We start from the raw sequence: 17,152 nt of genomic DNA, 5'->3' as shown, positions 1-17,152 counted from the left end.
ACTACTTTATAAAAAGGATGAGCTGGTTAATTCTGGTTGTCTCCATACATGGCCTAGTATATGTCAACTATTTTTGTTTATATGAGCTTCTATTTCATTTGTTGCTACATATCTTGCTTTTTATTATTGCTGCAAAGAATCAACAGGGGAAATATTTTGATAGCAAAGGGAAAATACATAGACTACACTTTTCATGAAACAATAATTGGGGCACTGCCACTTGAATTTCATGGGAATTTAGTAAGAAAAATAGGGGAACATAACATTCTTTCTGCTTGATTTAACATCACCAATAGTGAAATTCTATGGTTTTATTGCTTCATTTGTAGAAGCCACTTCCCATTTACATAAAACAGACTGAATCCAGCTGTAGAAGACATTGACACCTCCAAAGGAAAGACAGAAGATATGTTTCTAATTCTTACAGAACTGAAATTGCATTTCAGTGGTCTGAACATTATGTATGATTACCAGGTTTACATATTTCAAAAAAACCCACAACTTTTGCTGTATTGTTCATTTATTATTAAGATCTGAAGCTTGGAAATATATATTACTGTTCAGTTTTGTTTAATTTACTTTGTTTTAAATATTAATATATTTAAATATTTATTATATATATATATATATTTATAAAATATATAATTTTCTATGGTGAAAGTATTTTAGTATTTGACTGAAGACTGCTAGAAGATGAGAGCACTGATTCTCAGATAGTCTTCTGTAGGACTAGGGGGTGTGTGCATGGCCTAGGGTGCCTGTCAAGGAACTTAAATGTCACCCTACCCTAATCTAGAAACAGAATTAGAGTCTCAAATATACTTAATCTCAGATTATTTTTTTCTGTTTAAGAGATGCTTGAAAAAAAAATTAGACATTTATGATATTTGTATAAAATCTATTCTAATGCCTTCAAAGAAATCAGAGAGGAAATATAACTTGCTTATTTCAATATAATTATTATTATTATTATTATTTCATTGCAAATGTGACACTACTTTTTCTTTTATAAATAATTGAAAAAAGCAGTGATTTCCTCTGTAAATAATCCACGCAAGGGAAGTCCATAAGAGTGGCATAGAGTGGAAAATATGAAACATAAAAGAAAAGAAAGACAAAGACAAGGTTATGCTCTTATCTTTGAAAATCTATCTATCTCCATCACTTCTCCCCAGGCTTCCTTATAATTGGACCTATTGTCAATACAAAAGATGTTTGTTAGTATTAAAGTGTCAGTGCTTTGGTGCTATGTAGCCCTGAACCAGCTGTTGACGTTCCCAGGTGGACAGTAAGGTACATGACGGGGAAATGTTGCCGAGGAGGTGTTGTCTGTAAGCTGCTATTACCCTTGCAAGGTGTTACAAACAACTGATTAACATAGTGGCATTCCTCCACCCCCACATTTCCATTTGCTGGGGCTTTATCTTCACTGACAATGGAACAGAAGATTTTTTGGGGATTGTCTGACACACAGCAGGGTTTCAACAGTGGGCTTCTCCGAACACAGAAGACACAGTAGGATTTGCCTGGGGTAGTATGTATAAGTATGCTTAGAGAAAGAATGTTTTAATCTAAATAGACTTTATTATTTTTTATTATTATTAATGCAAGCTTTTCTTTACATTATGCTTCTTTCCTGACAGAGGAAAATTTAGATTTCATGAAGAAATTACAAGAAACACTCAGGCAGAAATAGGTTAACAACAAAATGGAACAACTTTACAACACTGAATAACTAAATAATAAAACAAAATACAAGCAATGAATAATACTTGTGTCACTAGAATATAAGAACTCTGGGAAAACCATTGAGGAAAACATTTTATTACAAGAAGAAATTCAATAGGCTAGTGCAATTTTCTCTGAAGAAACCATGTCCAATGAATGCTATGCCCATTCAGGCATATCCCTGAGACTTCTGTAAGTTTATGCATCTTTGTTGAAATGGATTTTTTCTAGGGCTGCAGAATAGCAGCAGATCAAAGCATCTATTTCATATGTTCTACTGTGTTATGCTGTGACTATATCAATCGTGATTTAAAAAAAATCCATCATGAAATTTATGTTTAAAACTAACAGACACCACAACATTACAGGTCTAAGTCCATTTATTACCTTACATTAGACATTTAACAGATATAATTGCTTGATGCTAATCTATGTCTGAAGTAGAGCAACAAGATTTGTTCTAAAGTAAAGATTAAAGAATGTTTTTCAAATGTCTATAGATGCATTGGATTTGAGTCAAGGTTTTGGTAGCAGGGGGAGCTGTAAGGTGTCCTCTATGAGAAGAGACCAGGAGCTGCCATCATGTGCAACAGAGATGACCAGTGCTGGCCAAAGCTGAGCTGGTGGCACTTTCATGATAACATATTTGTAAGAGTGAAAATTATGCATAGCAGCTGTGAGAGAGAGGGCTAAGAAAAATTGTGATGGAAACAAGCATCAAGGAAGAGGAATAAAGTTCTCCAGGCACCAGAGCAGAGGTTTCCCTGCAGCTGCAGCCCACAGAGAAGACCATAGTGAAGCAAATTGTTCCTGTGCAGGCAGTAGAGGACTGAGGTGAAGCAGTTATCCACATTGCAGCTTGTGAAAGATCCCACAGCAGAGCAGGTGGAGATGATCTCAAGAAAGCTGGAGCCTAAGGACAGCCCCAAGAGTGAGTTCCTGGCAGAAAGGAAAGCAGCCCATATGGGACCAGGTTTTCTGTCAGGACTTGTGTCTCTATAGGGGATCCATGCTCTAGTAGTCTGTTGCTGAAGGATTCTATCCATGGAAATGACATAATGCTGGAGCAGGTCATTAAGACCTACAGCCTATGGAATGACTCCACATGCAAACAGTGAAAAAATGTGAAGAAGGAGAAACAGAGATGAAGTGTGACATGATCACAACCCCTGTACTCCATCACACTTGTGTCATTCAAGGGGAGAGGGAAACAGAAGAGTCAGGAAAAGCAAAAAATGAGTAAAGAAAGGCTTGAGAACAAAGTTTAGGAGTGGAGAGAAGGAATTGTTAGTATTGTTTTTGTTTTCTCACTATCCTGCTGTATTTTTAATTGCAGTAGGTTAGAATAATCTTCCCCAAACCAAGATTGCTTTTCCCTTTATGGTATTTGATAAATGATCACCTGTTCTTTATCTCAGCCCACAAGCTTTCATTTTATTTTTCCTATGGACCTTCTTATGAAGACAGGGTGAGACAGCTGGTATTCTTCAACAAGGAGAAGAGAAGGCTTTAAGGAGATATTCTAGAAGTCTTGCAGTATATAAAAGAGCCTATAAGAGATCAAGATCAGCCTTTTTGACAAGAGGCTATACTGGTAGGACAAAGTCTAATGGCTAAAATCTGAAAGAGGGTAAATTTGAATTAGATATTAGAAAGAAATTATTTATTTGTAAGACACTGGAAGAGGTTTTCCAGAGAAGCCATGGATGACACATCCCTGGAAGTGTTCAAGGCCAGGTTGGATGGGGCTTTGAGCAACCTTATCTCGTGGAAGGTTACACCCCAGTCTATAGTGGGTTTTTAAGGCCCCTTCCAGCACAAACAATTCTATGATTGTCTCCATGTCCATCTAAGCAGAGGGAGTTAGAGGTTGGCTTGGTGATCTTGTAGGAGCCAGCCTGGTTTAAGGCATAATGGATCATCTTTTGACAAGAATATCTCTGATACAAAGTATACGATCAAATAGTCTACTGTGGTTTTTCTTCACTATCTCTGTAAATTCATGTCACTTTATATATTGGGATTGGCTGAGTTACCTCTGGAGCTTCTTAGAACTATATTGACTTTACAAGGCACCTACAGTGATGTATCTTTCAATGATTAAAGTTGCAAAGAAAATTTGATTAGTCTTACAGTTTCTTTGTAGAAGTGGACAGAATCATTTTAATATTACTATTTTCTCTTAGGAGACTGCTGGACTGTTCTCTAAATGGCTGTCTTCTAGTGGGTGCTGTAGTGTTTTAATCTTTCAGATTTTTTTTTTTTTGCATCATAGCCAAAGGCATTCTGATCAGAATGTCAAGAGATGGGAATTTGAGTACCAGCTTAGCGACAATCAATTCAAACAGAAGTTTAGGGAAGAAAATTTCATACCTGTGTATGAAACATCACATCCATTTCTGATAAGGATTTGAAGTAAAAAGTCAAACTTATTTTATCTTCACAGCTGCCTCTGAATGTTCATTCATCAAGGTGGGCTCACCTTGGAGCTATCTTTACTATCTTTACATCCAACAAGTTGAGTGCTCTATACTTCGTGTGCTTTGGGCAAGGCACGAGAGACAATGCTGTCCACTGCAGCCAGAGCAGGGTTAAGAGTTCCTGGCACCAAATTGCAGCTCTCTTAAGGGCTAATTTGTGTCCTGCAACAAACAATATGCTTTACATATTGTTAATATGTTAGAAATAAATAGGAATCTTCTCTGAAAAGGCTGGCAACAATTTTTTTCTCTTCCTGAGAGCCACGTGAGGACCTATCACTTGCAATTTGCAAAGCATTCTGGAGCTAAAAATCAATACTTTAGAGTACAGTACTTTGACTTTTAGCATGTGTACTAAAACTAGTAGTATTTCATCCCTTTTTAATGAGTTCATTAACAGAAATCTGGATTTTGCTGAGATCTCACCTGTCCAATTTCGTAGACTCTGAGGTGAGTGTCAGAACACTGGCAGAAATTTTCATTGCTAGATTCTTATACTTCGTTAAAAATCAGGTTACTCTAAGCAAAACTTTTGAGTAAATTTAAGCAAGTTAAAGATGAAAAGAATAAACATACAAAGATGTTATTTTGATTAATCGTTTGTGATACTGTGGGGGAAAAAAAAAAGTTCTGCAATGTGGGAATCTAAACAGGTAAATCTTAAAAAATTGTCAAAAATTTCATGAACTTTCTTAGATTATGTTGCATGATTTAAAAAGATAAAGATTCTGAAGAGCTCATTTTTTGCCTGTGGTATCTGAGACTGCCAAATTTAATTTATAGCTGCAACTGACTTTGGCAATACTGAAGCCATTATGTAATAGCTGGTATTTGATAAAGTGTTATTTCATGCTTTTCTGAGATAACAGGAGTAACTGGCAAAGGAAAAGGAGACAGAACAGTATCATCATATGTGTTGAATACATTCTGTACTGGAAGCAGAGACAGCAACACATAAAAGCAGAGGAAGAAAGGTTTCTTTTCCAATTCCATTTATTTAAATAGATTAATATATTAGAATATTGTAACTGGAGCCTACCACCTAAATTCTAAGTTGATTATCAAATTTGGCAAATCCACAGAACATTTTGAACACCTGAATTTTCCTCCACTTTACAGGCCCTTGAATGTATAGGCCTGGTCACTTGCTAGGATAACTTTGTTAGAAAATTTTGTGTTTATAAAATTAATTTATATCCTATACAAATCCTTTAGAAATTTACTAAGGAAGTAATAGCATTGCCAGCCAGCCAAGGGAGGGGATTGTCTCAGTCTGCTCTGCAATGGTGCAGCCTTGTGTGCAGTTTTTGACACCACAAATAAGAAACATATGAAGCTATTAGAAAATTCAAAGGAGGGCTACAAAAGTGGTGAAGCACTTTGAGAAGAAGCTGTATGAGGAGTGGCTGAAGTCACTTGGTCAGTTCAGCCTGGAGGAGACTGAGGGGAGACCTCATTGCAGTTACAGCTTCCTCATGAAGGGAACAGGAGGGACAGGCACTGATCTCTGCTCTGTGGTGACAGTGACAGGACCCCAGGGAATGCCCTGAAGTTGTGTCAGGGGTTATTTAAGCTGGATATTAAGAAAAAGTTCTCCACCCAGAGGGAGGTTGGGCACTGGAACAGGCTCCCCACAGAAGTGGTCACAGCCTGACAGAGCTCAAGAAGCATTTGGACAATTTTAAAAATGCTCTCAGATACATGGTGTGTCCCTTGGGTCCTCCCCAGGAGCAGGAGCTGGACTCAATGGTTTTTTTGGGTCCCTTCCAAATCGGCATATTCTGTGGTTCTGTGATTTTAATTAAAGATTCCATTTGATTAAACTATATAATTTATTTTAAGCAAATTTCATCTATACGATCAAAGACAAATAAATTTGCACAATTTATCTTGTGTGACCTGCAGCCAACTGACTTGCATGAATCTAGAGTGAAATGGACAGTATTTTAACCAACAGCACTGTCCCATCTTTTCTGGCAGATGCATTCTATTTTTCTGGTTCATCTATTACTGTTCTATTCTGAGTTCATGACTGCCTTTTATGTTCAATACAAAAGCTAATTATTGTGCTAAGCAGCTTTTCTAAAGGCTTTGCTGTTGCATCTTTGATGGTTCATGAACAGAATGGCAAATTAAAACATAGATAAATGATCTAAAATTGAAAACAATTGTTCTACTTATCATTTAATAATAGACACAAGGCTTTTTTAGGAGAACATATATATACAAAGACATTTACAAGTCTTCTATTCTAGAACTCATGCATCACCTCCTCTCCAATTTTTTTGCAGTAATAGCTATGTAATGAGTCTGTTTAGAATACATCTTACTAAATGGTTCTAATCTGTGTAGGTTCTCACTCCACACTCATCACCATAGTATCCGTGCAACTTCCAGTAGTGCATTAAGCAATGTGACTAACATCTGTCACATATTTTGGTCTCTCATCATTTCCCCAGGGGTAGATCTATGTGCAGTGAAGTGTTTTGTTTTGTATTTATTTATTTTTCAAGTGGTCCATGACTTGGGGTTTAATTAGTCCACAAAGTAAAGATTACTGTGAATCAGATTAAAATGTAAATAGAGAAATGCTTGTCCCGAATTGAGGCACTGAAACTGATATCCCAAATATTAAGGTATACCTCTCAATATTTTTTCATGTGCACGTACCCCATTTTTTTTTTCCTGCAGTGTCTTCTTAAGAAATTTTACAATATCATTCCTGCAGAAGTGTGTGAAACCAAATATCTGACACTAAGCAAACCACAATACACACCTGGAGCTTTTGTATTTCACATCTGAGAGCTGATCTTGACAGTTTATTTGTGTCTTGCCTAAAAATAACTTGCAATAAACTTAAGCAGCTTCTTTATACTGCAAAGGTAGGGACCCAAGTCAGAACCTTACTGACAGAGTGTTTTATGTTTCTTTCCATCCAGGACCACATATAAACTTAACTATTGGCTTTCTCATTTGAAGACAATAAACGTAAAGCAGATGCCTGCAAGTAAGCATGTGTTTAAGTACTCTCTTGTTTCCATGAATCAGAGCATAAAGACAGTAAAAGACCTATTTAGAGCCTTTATCCCATATCTCAGACCATGTGCAGTTCACATATGCTTCCCTCATGGCAGATTTGATAGGATTTTTTTTTTCTCTTCCAGTTGTTTGAAGTGGTTCAAAGTAAGGTTCATTTGCTTCAAAGCACAATTGCATAGCTTAGCCAACCTTAGCTGACTGGCTACTCCCTCTGAGTTAATTATCTTGTTTTTTGGTCTCTTTTTAGTTTTCTTCAGTGACAAAGCAACATATTCCTGAAACCATACATTATTTTTCCATGTCAGGGTGCAGAGGGAAGTTTAAAGTGAGTAGACACTTTGATGCCTATGTTAGAAGGTTAAGCACTTGGCACTGTTCTATGTCACCAGGCATCAGGCAGGGCAGGAGTTACTTTCAGTGCTGTGTGCTTCCATGGTCTAATCAGGGTATCAGAGAATGTGAGTTAGAATTGCTCAGAACTGCCCTAAAGCCCACTAGGCAATCTGTTTATTGCTTTACTCTTGAGCGATAAAAACATTATTTGGTATTTATGTTATATATATATATGTATTTAATTTGTTTAAAAAGAGCACATAATTTATTCCCTTCCTTTCCCCTGGCTAATCTGATACATCATTTGCAGATGGGTTTGTCACCACCATGTTCCCTCTTTTAGTATTCTGAAGTCAAATATGGTGCTACTAACAGGGAGGTTGTGGGTTCAAACCCTGTATGGGCCTTTCACTTTAGAGAAGGTCTTGATGATCCTTGTGGGTCCTTTCCAACTCAGAGTACTCTGTGTGAAATATCTGATTCTCCTCCTAAGTGCTATTGAGCCTTTGTGCTTTCTAAACCATGGAAGGGCAGAACAAAGGGCAGAGATGGTTTTCAGTGTATATGTTTGTTTGTAAAGACATTTGGTAAATTTTTCAATATGCATACAGCAAAATAAGACAGAAGAAAAGAGTATTTTGAATCTAATGATTATTTAAGATGTGCTCCATTGTACATACTAATAAAGCATCATTGTTTGTATTAATTTAAGTAAAATTTATGGTATCACTGATGATATTTATCAGCATGATATTGCTATGGAAATGTAGCTAATAAGAAAAATAATGAACTCCTGTGCAGTTTCAAATTGCTTAGTAGAAAAGATTTATTGCAAAATTTCAAATTTGTTTTCTAGCAAGATAATGTAAAATGTATAAAATATTTTTGTACCGATTTTTACTTTTAGACTCGAGTTATGTGTGTTGGAAAATCCGGACTTATTACTAGTTTATTTAGCAAGGTAAAAAGTTAATTAATGTCATTAATCAAAATAAACCATGTAAGTACTGATATCAAAGAAAGCCATCAAGAGCTGGAGCTGGGATACCTAAGAAATCTGGAGTGAATTAGACATGTTCAGGAAGGTGTCTACTTCAGCTATCCTTACTACAGGATATTTTAAATGAAATCCAATTTGATCAAAGCTATCCAGACTGGCATTTTGACATAATGTGAAGTGCTTAAAAAAAGATGAAATTGGAATATTCCCTAAGAATTGAAGGATACTGTCAGCTTGCCAGGATGAAGGCCTCTAAGAAGTGGACGAAAGTCTCAAGAGAGTGACAGAACTCTGCTGAACACAACAGATGTGCTATGTATACATGTGAAGGGAGGGACACAGGGAGGGAAAGAGTGCAAATTTTCAGAAACTCTTTGTGCAGTGTAAATTCAACATATAAAATCATCCCCATTTGTGTGTTAAGTATATTCTATGTACATATATATATATATATATATATATGTACGTGTGCACAAGTGCACATATATGTATATACATGCATATATGTACATATATGTGTACACATACACCAGACTATATACTAAACTTGTTTGGCAATATCACCAAAAATCCCCTTTTGAAGGGGATGACTGATACCTCCTAAGGAAATTTCATTTTTGTTCTTGCTCGTGACTGTCTTTTGGTATTATTTTAACAGGCATCAATTTAAATATTTTAGTACTTTTAATAAAGTATGTTTTATAATTTTTATAAAAGTACTACCGATGAGATGATTATTAACAGAGTTATGGTTGGTGAAAACAGAAATAAATTATTTTCTGTTTCTTGATTATGCTTAATCAAGCTTTAAACTCAATTGTATTCTGTAGTGTTTTCACTAAGGGTTGGTGTGGTGTAAGAAAGGTGTGTTTCTGGTGCGAAATTCAAAATTATTTTAATATTCTTGGTTTGCTATGTATGTCCTCCAATACTTATACTGTCACACAGTTCAAAACTAGTGTTATAACCTAATAGATGCAATAATGATGCACACACAATCTGAGGCTTTTCATCCAATCTTGTCCAAATAGAGCAAATTAATATTAGAAAATATAAATATTTTTACTTACTGCATGCTTTTACATTAAAACTAATGCATTTTGATTTATTTCAAAGTAGTTTATCAATATTCTGATTTTTCAACTTAATCATGGGAAAAGAGGTTTTGCTGCAATATTAGTCTCCTAGCAAATTTACCATGCTTTCTTGAATGATTATAATTCCACTAGAAGGGATTATAGGTCCTATATTTAGGTCCAGTTGTATTACTTTCCATATACAACTGACTCCTTGAATGTTACAACAGAAATAAAGCTAGATTAATGAAGTTTAGGTTTACAGATTGAAAGCAATGTCATGTTTAGCAAAAAATTTACACAGAAGCTCAGAAAAATTCAGGCTTGATCAGGAAAACCAAAAAAAAAAAACTAAACCAACCAACCAGCCAAAAAAACAAAAGAAAAAAAACAAAACTACCAAAAAACAGCAACAACAAAAACACAAAAAAGACCCCACCAAAAAAACATAAAAAAACCCCAAAAACCAAAAACAAGAGCAAAAAAACCCGACCAAAAATAAAAAAGAAAACACAGTTTCATTTTCAGCATATAATAGATTTATAGAATATTAGCTTGGAAGGTACCCTGAGGATCATCCGTTCCAACAACTGTTGGCAAAAGCACAGTGTAGAAAACATGGCCCACAGCCCTGTCCAGCTGAATCTGAAGTGTGCTCTGTTGGGGGAGTCCACCACTTCCTTGGGGAGAGTATTCCAGTGGCTTATTGTTCTCATTAGGAAAATGTTCCTCTTGTATCCAATCAGAATTTCTACAGGAGTAACTTGTACTCATTACCCTTCCTCTTTGCGCTGTGAAAAGGGAGTCCCAGCCTTATCTTTAGCCATCTTTTAAATATTGGAACATGATGATAAGGTCTTCTTCAAGTCTTTTCTCTAGGCTGAACAAACCCAGTTCTCCCTGCATTTCTTTCTGTCAGGTGTCTTAGTCCTTTTCATCATCTTTGTGGCTCTTCTTTGGACCATGTCTTTTTTTTTACAAGGTTAGTATCAGCATTAGCTGAGCGAATTTGAAGCTTCATTCTCATTATTTGACTTTAAAAGTTGAAAAAATGCTGTCTCATGAAGATTCAGCATCAGAAAATGTTCCTGGCAAACAATTTTCTACTAGTCTGTATGCTCTCAGTTTCCATCTTTGGTACTGGTAGTATTACTAGGATATGCAAGGCTGCCTTTCTTATCTCAGGTAATGTTCAGCACTCCACTTTAAAGAGATCTCTGATGCCTTTCTATTTATGCAATAAATTTTCCTTCTATCTTTCACCTCAAAGGGTGAGGCTGACAAGAAATATTGTGTATGACTAAGTAATTTCATACCTCTAGGAGCTCATGACACATTCTCTATACAAAGCAACTGCAAAACGGTAGCAATTTTTTAAAAAAAGGGAAAAACCAACCTTCTTTCCTCAGAAAACAGATGTTTCCCTTATGAAAATTCTTCATTATATTGCATGATACCCAGCAAACAGGAATTAAAACATTTGTTAAAGTTTATACATTACCGTGCTAAATTAAGCAGAGTTTCTTGACAACATTTTTGTATACATAAAAGGATCCAATAAGACAGAGATTGCAAGTAACTTATTTATTCTTTCCCAGAATGTGCAAGGTTAGGATAGTTTCCTTGAGATTCTGTCTGCTGTGGTCTTATCCTTTAGTATTCCTGTAAAATAAGGAATAGATTGTGTTCCCTTCCTTGGTTTGGCTCACCAAGCGAAATAACAATATGGGAACAAGCATTGTCAAAACAACCCTAAACCTGAAAAATAAAATCCACCCTACAAAAAGGTGTAACGATAAGCACATTCTTCCTGCTAGGGATTTAAATGTGGGATTCAGCTTCTCTGAGGCAGTCTTCCTATCCACCCATGGTATCACCAGATGCATGACTCAGTTAATTTCTACATGGCATACCTTGGAAGGCTTTGTCTTTTGAAGACTGTGTATTTTGTCATTCTTCTTATATTCACTTGCCTTCCTATGTTCATTTGCCATCTTTCCTTTTCCTTTTACTGCTTTATTCTATGTCCCGTCCTGTTTACCTGCTCTTGGTGTAAAACTTGGTGGAATGGTACTGACTCTTAGTGACATGTAATATTTTGCATGACCAAATGGAAAACCTTGGGTTTAGTAGTTGGTTAACATTTTATTTTTTTTTTCCCAGAATAGAGAACTTTGCAGAGTTTTATACAGCTATTGAATGAATTAATTCTGCAACAAGTTTATGAAGAACAATTCATGTAGTACAACTCAATACAGTATTAGAACAAACCAGGATCAAAATTATCACTTGCAAAATTTACAAGCTGAGACATTGGCATATGTTATGACAAAACCAGATTTTCTGGAGTAAGATACATTGTGCCATAAGTTTGAAAAAGTCTTAAATCCTGAATCAGAGATATCTCTTTGATGCACTGTCTCAGTAGCTGGTATTCTGTAGCATTCATCAGTCTGCTTCTTCATAACAGATTAGTCTTTACTGCTGCAAGAATGATAATCTTCATCCCATTTACTTGTGTGAGTTTCTCCTGGGCATAGGTGCTTCTTTTCCTCTCTTTGCTATGTGCCAGGCTTCTGCATACGTACTCAAATGTTACCATGACACAGTGGAATTCGTTAGCTCACCCTGAAGAAAGAGTCTGTGTATTTTCTCTGTGAAACTACTTCCTGCATGCACGTCCATGGATATGTGTGGTTTGTTTGTGTTTGTTTGTTTATTTGTTTGTTTTGTGTATGTTTTTACTTCCCTATTGTCATGAGAAGCTGTTAGTGGTCCCGCTGAATTATGGCAAGGATCCAGTATAGATGCTGAAGTTTACAAAGCCCAGGTGACATGCTGACAGATGAATTGTGATGGCAACTTGAGGGCTTGGTATACTAAACATGATGAGGGGGTGTGTGAGGAATAAGGGTCTCTGTGATTTCCACATCCTTCATCTTATCCCTTTAGATTTACAAGAGCAAAATTCATTAAGGAGATTAAGTGCAAGACCAAATGTCTGATGTGACAACAGAGGAAGGTTGATTTTTTTTTCCTATTTGCCAAGCTCTGAGACCTCAATTTTAAATTGATTAGGTCATAGAAATGGCCTTATAGAACTTATGAAATATTTAAAGCTCCAGCTTGGTCACAGGGCAGTCATTATTGACACATTCAGACAGCTTTCACAAGATCAGTCTGCACCTGCTAAAGTACCACTTGTCTGGCTAAGACAAAAGTTTGAAGGGTGCCCGTTTAAATGGCCTATGTAGTATATGATAGATAATTATCTTTTTAATCTGTTTTAGATAAGACTGTAGCACCTGATCTTGCACAAGTCTTAAATTTTCTGAACCTCCTCAAGGCTGATTCCACAGAGTTTGATTCTAATTAGTGGATTAAACATAAAAAAACCAGCAGGGTTTTCAAAGTATTCTACCACGTGTACCTCAACTGAAATACAGTCTGCAAGATTTCACAACTCTAGATTGATATATCAAGTATGGGATAGATTCAGCATCTGCCTTGAAAATATTAGCAATGATGAGACCAATCCCTTATTTCTAGAAGGCAATCTGTAAGTCTGTGCTCTGTTTATACATGCTTAGAATATATTTAACATATGTTTGTTCATCTGACCTTTTCACAGGCTAGGTATTGGAATGCATAAAGTTTGATCCTGAGCATGATATGTCATATTTCCTCTTTCCTAATTGTACCCTGTATGGATCTTTAAAAATGTACTGTATCTTCGGAGCAGGTTAGTTTCCTGGAGATAAAACAACTCTTCATATCTGTTCTGAAAGAAGGAATTATATAGATGTGTTTCATCTGCCTGAGAAGCAGTATTATGTTAGGCTAGATATGCATGGCTTTTATGCAAGAATAATTGGAAATAAAACTCGTGTAAGGGCACTGAGCATTTCAGATGTGAAAGAAAAAAAATCACATCAAAAGAAATAAGAAACCAGTAGTCTGTGGAAAGCATGATGGCAATGAATAGTTTCCAAGGTTGTTGGTTCATCCTAGTTTTAATTTATTAGAGGCTAAGATTCATTTGACTCAGGTTTAATAGATTTCCAACCACAGGAGCACAGAGGAATTACCTTCTGAGGTGCTTACTGAGGTCATCAGTGAGGCCTTTGAAGAGGGTGTCTTAAATTACAAGCGCTACCTGCAGCACTGAAATCAAAAGGGTGGTAGTGAATCTAGACACTGAGAGGTTCTTATCAAAGCCAAGAAAAAGATGAAAGAGGGGACCAAAGACATTAACCTGTGTGACAGGAGAGACTGTGACAATTGGGATGCTCAAGATTATATTGGCACATATTTAATAAGCTATATTGCCACGTGAGAAGTAGTAAAGCAGATCAGCTTTACAAAGTGTGTGGCTTCAGTATCAAAGAAACAATGACCATTTGCTATTTCTTCAGTATTGCATTGAAGGAAGGGAAAACTTTCAGCGCAGAGTCAGTCTTATTTATGTTCTTATTCTTTTATCATTAACCTGCTCTTGGGAGCAGCCAGTGGGGTGCACTGCCTAGAACTTATTTCAGAACTAGGATAGAGTCACTATGGAAGAAGAGAGTTTTGACCCTCTTTTTTGGCAGTGTTTTTTGCCATCTGCTTTTTGTTTGGTGAAGTTATAGGTCCTCTATGTTAGAACATCTGAAGTTATAATATAGTTTTTATGAATTTCTATTAGTTTGCCTCGACTTGTGTCAGACCTCTGAACGTTTCAAGCATAATTTGAAATAAGAATAATTTGAAATAAGAATAAAAAACTGGTAAAGATAGACTCAGATAATCTATTTAAGTTATGAAAGGGATTTTTCACCTCTGAGTACAGAGTACAAACTGGGTAACTGGCTTCTGGCACACTAATCAGTAGTCTGAGTAGTGAAAATATATGCCAATGAGGTTCAAACAGAGTAGTGCCTTCTCCCAGTGACATCATGCAGAGTGATATTTTCCTGTGCTTCACATGATGCTTAAAATTTGGATTGCAGATGTACCTGTGCAGCCATTTATCTGGTGAACATATTAACCACAATATTAAACATTATTGTGGTTAATACTTATTTGGTATTTCTAAAATTTTCGATAATACTTTTAACAGTAACTGTGCTACACTGACTCCTTGGTAGACAAAGAAGTTCAGCTGTTAAGGGATTTCAGCTAAAGTATTTTAGAATTAAAATTCATGAGTAGGGTTATAGTTCTTCTGTGTCTTGTTCAGTTGACAAGACTGAAGGAAGCTAACTTATCTCCAGTAAAGAAACCTCACTATCTCAGAAAACTAGCACACCTCTTGTGCTGAAATGATAAACTTATTTGAATGTGATGGTATTTTAACATAATTGAAGTAATTCTGTTTCTTCAGTCACTTCATTCTTGTGTCTGAGTAATTTTATCAGGTTTCTGACTGTTGTAAATATATTTTTTTTACCCTGCATGGAAAAGGGAAGTGGGACAGAGGACAATGCTCTTTAGATACAGCCCAGGGCAACAAAAAATACATGTATTCAATCACCAAAGAATCTGAATGAGTTGTTTTAGTATTAAAAGCATGTTGTATTAAGGCAATGAAACTAGTTTATTTGCTAATTCTCCATAGTTTCTGAAACAGAACACAAATTTAAAACCTATACTCTTCTGGAAATTAAAAAGTGTATAGTTTGCCATAAATTCCGAGTGTAGAACAGCCTCAAAAACAGTTATAAATATGGATTTCTTTGCCTCCCACTTGCCTCTAGTCTACACAACTACAACTAGATATTTAGGCAAACCCAGCAGGACTTTGAGCCACATACAGAACATATATCCTATTTATATAGAGGCCATGTGGTCCTGAACAGCCATGAATCACACACCTTTGGAGTGCCGTATTCAGAATACCTCAAAGCTTCCCTCATTACACAGTATAGAGAGAAAATTGAGACTACCCTCCCTGAAAACGCAGACACATTTTGGTTTTGGTTCTTTTATGATCAATTTTCCTAGAATAGTAATGGCACCACACAGCAGGAAAGAATATCGTCAGCTGAAGATTTGAAAGCTTTAAATTTCTTTTGAAAAATTGGTAAGGAGAACTATGCCTGAGACATCCTTGCTCAATACTTACTAATAAACTGCTGTAGGGTTTGCTTTGTATTTGCTATCTGTTAGGAGTCAGATTTTTTCACACTGCAGAAAGGACCTGTTGATAACTATCGCCAGTCTTTCGTTCCACTGTCTGCAAGTGGCACATCTGCTGGTCAGTGAATTTAGAGTACTGAGCTATAAAACACACCTCCATACATCACTCATTTGCTACTGAATTGTCACAGTTAAAGGATTTATGTGATTATATGAACAAAAGTAGGAATCTGAGCAATGTTCCTTTTAAAATGCCCCTTCATTTGATTATTTTACTTTAATTTTTGACCATCGATTTGCAATCATGGTCATGTTTCTGATCTAAAGTGAAACTGCTATATCTTTAGTTAAGTTGAAGTAAAACCACTAAGTGCTACTTATGAAAAACAGAAAAGATGTGGTCACCTCTGTTCAGAAATGCAAATCAAAAATTAAAACACATAGCTGTATGCTGTATTTATGTAAATAAAGTGAAGATTTATTTAACTTGCTGAGCTCACTTCTTAAAAGGTTCCTGCTCATGAACACACAATAAAGCAAAATAATAATTTCTAGACAAATTTCTTATTAAACTGATGACACTGACAACCATGTTAAGGATTAAAAAGTTCTTCTTATAAAATTTTAGTTTCTAGAAAGTGGGATAGCTGCAAAGAACCTCATATACTAACTTAACTTACTGGCAGTGATTTAAACCTTAATCATTTAAAAGCTCAGGGATGAACTCTAGACCTCTAGCTACTCTGGCCCTGTTATGTGTTTGAAATAGATAATAGAGAATCTTGTGAATTATCATCGGCTATAACTTAGAGATTTATTTAATCTCACACAACACAGTCATTAACACAAAGAATGTTGGTGATTATAATTGAACACTCTTAGCAGCCAGTCACAAGTGGTGTCTTCCAGGCCTCAGTTTGGGGGCTGGCTCATAGCTTAATATCTTTATTAATGACCTGGATGAGGGGATGGAGTGGACCCTCAATACTTTTGCAGATGACACCAATTTGGGTGGGAATGTTGATCTGCTGGAGGGAAGGAAGGTTCTACAGAGAGATCAGACAGGACAACAAAAAACTAGTGTTGCTTAACCAGGAGAAAAGCAGGCTGAAGTGAGACCTTAGTGCTCTCTGCATAGCAACCTGAAAGGAGGTTGTAAAAAGTGCTACTGGGCTCTTCTGCTAAGTAAGAAGCAGTAGGACAAGAGGCAATGATCTCAAATTGCATGAGGGTGGTTTTAGTTTGGATATTAGGATGCCCTATTTCACTGCAAGAATAGTCAAGCACTGGAGCAGGCTGCTCAGGGAAGTTGTTGACTTGTCATCCTTGGAGGTTTTTTAAAAAATGTGAAGACATGGGCATCCAGGACATGGTTT

Source organism: Parus major, chromosome 1 (genome assembly GCF_001522545.3).
Source record: "Parus major isolate Abel chromosome 1, Parus_major1.1, whole genome shotgun sequence".
In the NCBI taxonomy this organism is placed as follows: domain Eukaryota; kingdom Metazoa; phylum Chordata; class Aves; order Passeriformes; family Paridae; genus Parus; species Parus major.
This window is presented reverse-complemented; position numbering follows the sequence as displayed.